Genomic DNA, 6122 nt, shown 5'->3' on the forward strand with positions numbered 1-6122 from the left:
CGTTTCTGTAACCCCCATTTCTCTCTAGGTGTGTTTACGAACCCAACGCTTTCCACGTGAACTCTTGAAAGGCTCCCCTCCCTTGTTGACCCGTGACACTATCGCGTCTTTCCCACGGGGCGCTGTCACCAGCGGTGGCGCTCGGTAGAGAAGGTGCCGCTGGGTCTCTGCTTATCTCGGAGCGCGTCTCCGGTTCCACATGTGTGCGTTGGAGATAGAGGCTGGGAAACAAGTCCCATCTCATCTCAGGAAGAGAGACTCGTCTTCTGCCTCCGTGCTTCCTCTCTTTCTGGTTCGCAGAGACGCGCGATCAAAGGACTGAAAGATCTGCACTACAAACCCTGACGGCCTACATATAACAGTAGCTACAGTCTTGTGAAAAAATTAGGACACCCAAGTTGACTAAAAAGAGGAATAAAAAAAAAATCATCTTTTGGAAATTGATCTTAATGCCTTAATTAAAAAAATGAGGAAAAATCCAACATTTAAGGACACCAATTTTATTTGTGAATGAATAATGTATCATAAATAAATAAATGTTCTTCCTTAAAATACAGGGGGCATAAGTATACACACCCCTATGTTAGATTCCCATAGAGGCAGGCTGACTTTTATTTTGAAAGGCCAGTTATTACATGGATCCAGGATACTATGCATCCTGATAAAGTTCCCTTGCCCCCCCCCCCACATACCCTTCACCATACCCCCCCATCATACCCTTCACCATACCTAGAGATTGGCATGGTTTTATTTCAGTTAGCCGAATAGCTGGTTTGTTTTGCATTGAGAGATGATCTTATGGAAAGTACCCCATGCCAGTTTTTCTTTTTGAAAAGAGTATGCGTCTTGATAACACGCCAATAATGGCATACGAATTGGCGTGTCATACATACGCCTCTTCATGAGATCAGTCTCAAAAAAAAGAATTCCCCGATTTCCTCATTTGCACGTTAGGACTGGTGTCTAGATTGGCTGCAAGATAAGTTGCATATTGGTCTCATTTGTAGTCGTAATACAGCGAATTCTATTTGGACTAGCGACACAAAGAACTACAAGACCACAGCATTAAAAAAACACATTGTAAAGTGCTGCGGGAACATTTCATTAGAGGTAGCGTTGCATAGTGAAATAAAGAACTGTTGAAAATTAGACCACAATAATTCTGCTAATATTAAACATTTCAAGGCCTAAAATGGAAATTTTAGACCTTTTTTTGACGTGTGAAGACCCCACGGAAACCCTGAACTGACCATCATCTACTTCCAAAAAAATCAGAGGCGAGCAGTGGCATGTATAAGAGACTGCGCAGCTTTCATACCAGAAGATGCCGTACTCCCAAAACTTGAAAAGTACCTACGCACAGAAACATACACCATATAAAACCGGGCGTACGCCAGGTCCTGCACACCTTTACTTTAACCCTAGTGTTTTACTCTGGTTAAATCTGACCCATTTTCAATGTTTTTTTTATATCAGAAATATGGGTTAATTTCAACCAAATAACCCAAAAATGACATGGATGCATGCAAATGTTGAATGGAACTTATACAACATTCTTCAAAGGTAAAATCAATGATTACTTTCATTGCATTTTGGGTGTTTTATATTCAACTTTATACTATTTGAATGTAAAAAAAAAAAATGGTTTCAAAACATCATCCTGACCAATACTTTGACATAAACCAGCCTGTGAATCTCTCAGCATCCTCTGATCTTAACTATTAGTCATAATAAATCATAATTTCTGCTTTGTTTTAACTCAAAAATTAGGTATAATGTCATATACATTTTTAAGTTTTAAGGAAGATAACACTAGGGTTATAAATCCCACAGTGTGCGTGAAAACAGGTGTATGGAAGCTTTTTCGTGTGTACGTTTATACATGAGGCCCCAGGGCTCCAAATCTTTTCCCTAGAGCCCCAAAAGCTTTAAGGGTTTTAAAATAACTTCAACTTTGTGTAATTTGCCCTCAGTCTCTCTGACTGGACTGAATGGTTCTGAATTGATGTGCCCAATGGTCCCACAGCCCAATGGTCCCACAGCCCAATGGTCCCACAGCCCTATGTTCCCACAGCCCTATGGTCCCACAGCTTTATGGTCCCACAGCCCTATGTTCCTACAGCCCAATGGTCCCACAGCCCTATGTTCCTACAGCCCAATGGTCCCACAGCCCTATGGTCCCACAGCTTTATGGTCCCACAGCCCAATGGTCCCACAGCTTTATGGTCCCACAGCCCTATGTTCCCACAGCCCTATGTTCCCACAGCTTTATGGTCCCACAGCCCAATGGTCCCACAGCTTTATGGTCCCACAGCCCTATGTTCCTACAGCCTTATGGTCCCACAGCCCAAAGGTCCCACAGCCCAATGTTCCCACAGCCCTATGGTCCCACAGCTTTATGGTCCCACAGCCCTATGGTCCCACAGCCCAATGGTCCCACAGCCCAATGGTCCCACAGCCCTATGGTCCCACATTTCTAAGAATTTTCAAAATTAGGTCTTGTGTTCCTACATTTCCCTTCAATTTAAGCCCTATCCTCCCACAACATTTTTTCGAAGCACTTTATAGTAAATGAATGAATGAATGAATAAGTAATTTTATTTCGAGGGTTACCCTAAAATCTGATACAAATTTATGAAAAAGAAAATGTGAGAAAATAGGGCCTAATTTTGAAAATAAATCCTCAGAAATGTGGGAACATAGGCACACACTCCCGGCTCTACAGGATGATTCTTTTCTTGGCAACTTTCTAATCTTCCCCAAATTATGTACAGATGTTTTAGGCATACATCAAACGACATCTGCCGATAATGCGGACAACAAGTCTCCCCAGGACCCCCTGTTTGGGCTGAGCCTTGTATGTTTTGATACAACCGTAACTCCTAAATGACTTTCCAATAAGGATGCACGGGCAAAATGACAGTAATGACAAACCTATCTGTGAAATACTCAGGCACACCCAGCTGAGGAAGATCTCCCTCAAGTGTGCTGAAAGTTTATTGTTGAAAAAGAGCTGGGTGTGCCTGACTGTGCACAAATATTTAATTTAGCCTACAGGTCAGTTCAGCCAAGAAATATAGATGCTTTTATATGTGTGAAGATATCTGTATGCATCTCTGAGATTTCTTCCCAAGTTTGTTATGTTAACAGGACAGGAATGTAGTTTTTAGGAGTTGAGATATTTCAGTCTGGACAAAAAGACCGACATTACCTTCCATATAGTCTCGCATTGCCAAAGAAATGCCAATAGACTAGCTAGACCTTCCTCCACAGCGCCAGACTACAAAGCAACCCCGAAGTTTATAAACCAAAACGGGGGCAGAAGCACAAACAGACATTTGGAAAAACAGAAAAATGGGTTCAAATATCCAATTTTTAAGTTTTTCCCGCCTTGACAAATTAAAAAAAATTGGATCTTGGACCTGTTTTTCCAATTTTCTGTTTTTATTCAGAGGATCAGAAATTTAGAAAATTACAAAATTGCATCTGGGCTCCAATTATTCAATACTATGGTAATAGGGGCGGCTGTGGCTCAGGTGTAGAGCCAATGGGAAGGTTGGTGATTCGATCCCTGGCCGTTCAGTCCCATGTCTTAGTGTCCTTGGGCAAGACACTGAACACATCGGAGTGTAAATGTGTGTGAGTGTTTATTAAAGGTACTTTATTTGTCACATACACGTAGCGAAATTCATTCTCTGCATTTAACCCATCCCCCAAGGGAGCAGTGGGCAGCCAATCACAGCGCCCGGGGACCAGCTCCAGATCTGAGCCAGTGCCTTGATCAAGGGCACTGACTGGAGAACCTAGTACATGTTTTTAATGGTGGGGGAAACCAGAGATGGGGAGAACATGCAAACTCCACACAGAAAGGCCCCGGAACGACCTGGATTCGAACCGAGAACCTTCTTGCTGTGAGGCCACAGTGCTAACCACTGGGCCACCATGCTGCCCTGATGCCGTATCTGATGCGGTGGCACCTTGTACGGCAGCTTCGGCCACAGTGTGTGAACGGTGCTGTGTAAAAGTGCTTTGAGTAGTCGTTGAGACTAGAAAAGTGCTTTATAAATACAGTCCATTTACATATTCTCTCCCTCGTACCGCCTATACCCCCCACACTCGAGCACCGTGTTGGAAGTTGAAAATGTAACCGATTAGCGTTACACGATCGCAGACTTTCCAAATGTCTCCGTTTTAGAGTCTCGGCAAACGTCGCAGTAGTGTGGACGCGAAGCGTAAACGTAGCAGAAGATAGAGCTGGATATTATATCGATATCGTGATACGAGACTAGATATCGTCTTAGATTTTGGATATCGTAATATCGTGATATGGCATTAGTGTTGTCTTTTCCTGGTTTTAAAGGCTGCATTACAGTAAAGTGATGTCATTTCCTGAACTTACCAGACTGCTGTAGCTGTTCTATTATTCACCTTTACCCACTTAGTCATTATATCCACATTACTGATGATTATTGATCTAAACTCTCATTGTGTGAATATTTTGTGAAAGCACCGATAGTCAACACTACGATATCGTTGCGGTATCGATATTGAGGTATTTGGTCAAAAATATCGTGATATTTGATTTTCTCCATATCGCCTCATGCCTTGGCAGAAGATATCCATTTTTAAAACCCAAAACCCAGTAGTGTAGATGTAGCCTAAAGGTAAATGTGAGGTCATTTAAAACCAATGCCGTCCTGTGTTTGATCTCCAGCCGTCTCTCTCGTGTCCGTCACACAGAGGTTGTGTTTCAGAGGCGGCCTTGAACTCGCGTCTTGTTGCTGAAGTGAACCCGAGGAAGTAGGATGGAAGGGGGGGTAGTATTGACCCGAGAGGGTATTTACCTTATCCAGCATCAGCCGGCTGCACAGAGGCAGCTTTCTGAGGAAGCCACATGTGAGTGCGTGGGGTGTAAACAGACGTTCAGTGTGTTGGAGACGCATGGGGTGTTGGGTTGGGGGGGTAGGTAGGTGCAGACCAGGCCTCAGAAAGCAGCTTCTGTTTTTCCCTCTGACAGAGTTTGATTCAGGAGCTCAACTCCACTCAGACGAGCTTTATTGAAGTTCCAGATGCGAGTGAACGCATCGGCGAACGCTGAATGTTTTTGGATATTCGACTTCCAACGCCCTTCATTCTCATTCTGTCTCTAGGTCTGGGCGTTAACTATAGGCAGAACGAGGGAGAGAACACCGTGGCAGTATTATGAATAATTGGAGCCCCCCAGACGTAATTTTGTAATTTTCTAAATTTCTGATCCTCTGAATAAAAAACAGAAAATTGTAAAAATGGGTTAAAGATCCAATTTTTTTATAGGGCCACGAGCCCCCACTTGTCACAAACCGGCTCATGGCCTGTGGCAAAGAAATGAGGGAACACCATCAACAAGTATAGGCCAATCAAAAAGATACTTTATTATAAATCAAAACTATTAACTTTAAAGCGCCCATATTATGCTCATTTTCAGGTTCATAACTGTATTTTAAGGTTGTACCAGAATAGGTTTACATGGTTTAATTTTCAAAAAACACCATATTGTTGTTGTACTGCACAGCTCTCTCTCACTGCTGCAGATCCTCTTTTCACCTGGTTTCTGTTTTAGCTACAGAGTGAGACCTCTTTTCTTCTTCTTCTTCTTCTGTACTATCTTTGATTGCACTCGCACATGCTCAGTAGCTCAGATGTGGAGCATGTCAGCTAGCTAACTCTAGAGACAGTAAAAGAAAGGCTGTTTCTCCAACTTTGGTCAGTTACAAGGCAGGATTAGCTGGGAGACTTCTTCTAAACCAGGGAGCACATGGAAGTAGTTCTTTTGTAGATTATGGTGAACTTGTTTGTGTTGTAGCAGTGCTTTGCTATTGAGAACGACGTAGCATGCTAGCGTTAGCGTTAGCCGGCTAACGCTAGCATTAGCCGGCTAACGCTAACGCTACGAGGTAACGGTTGTGGTTAGCCAGCTCATTTTTGAACAGCTCTCTAGGAGACTGAAGGCAGGACACATTCAGAAACCGTATCGCACTCAAAACAGCATGGATGGATTTTTTTCAAAGTTTGTATGTGTGTGGAAGCACCAGAGACACAAAATAACACCCCAAAAAAGTGTTTTTTTCATAATATGGGCACTT

The sequence above is a fragment of the Perca fluviatilis genome, chromosome 17 (genome assembly GCF_010015445.1).
Source record: "Perca fluviatilis chromosome 17, GENO_Pfluv_1.0, whole genome shotgun sequence".
In the NCBI taxonomy this organism is placed as follows: Eukaryota; Metazoa; Chordata; class Actinopteri; order Perciformes; family Percidae; genus Perca; species Perca fluviatilis.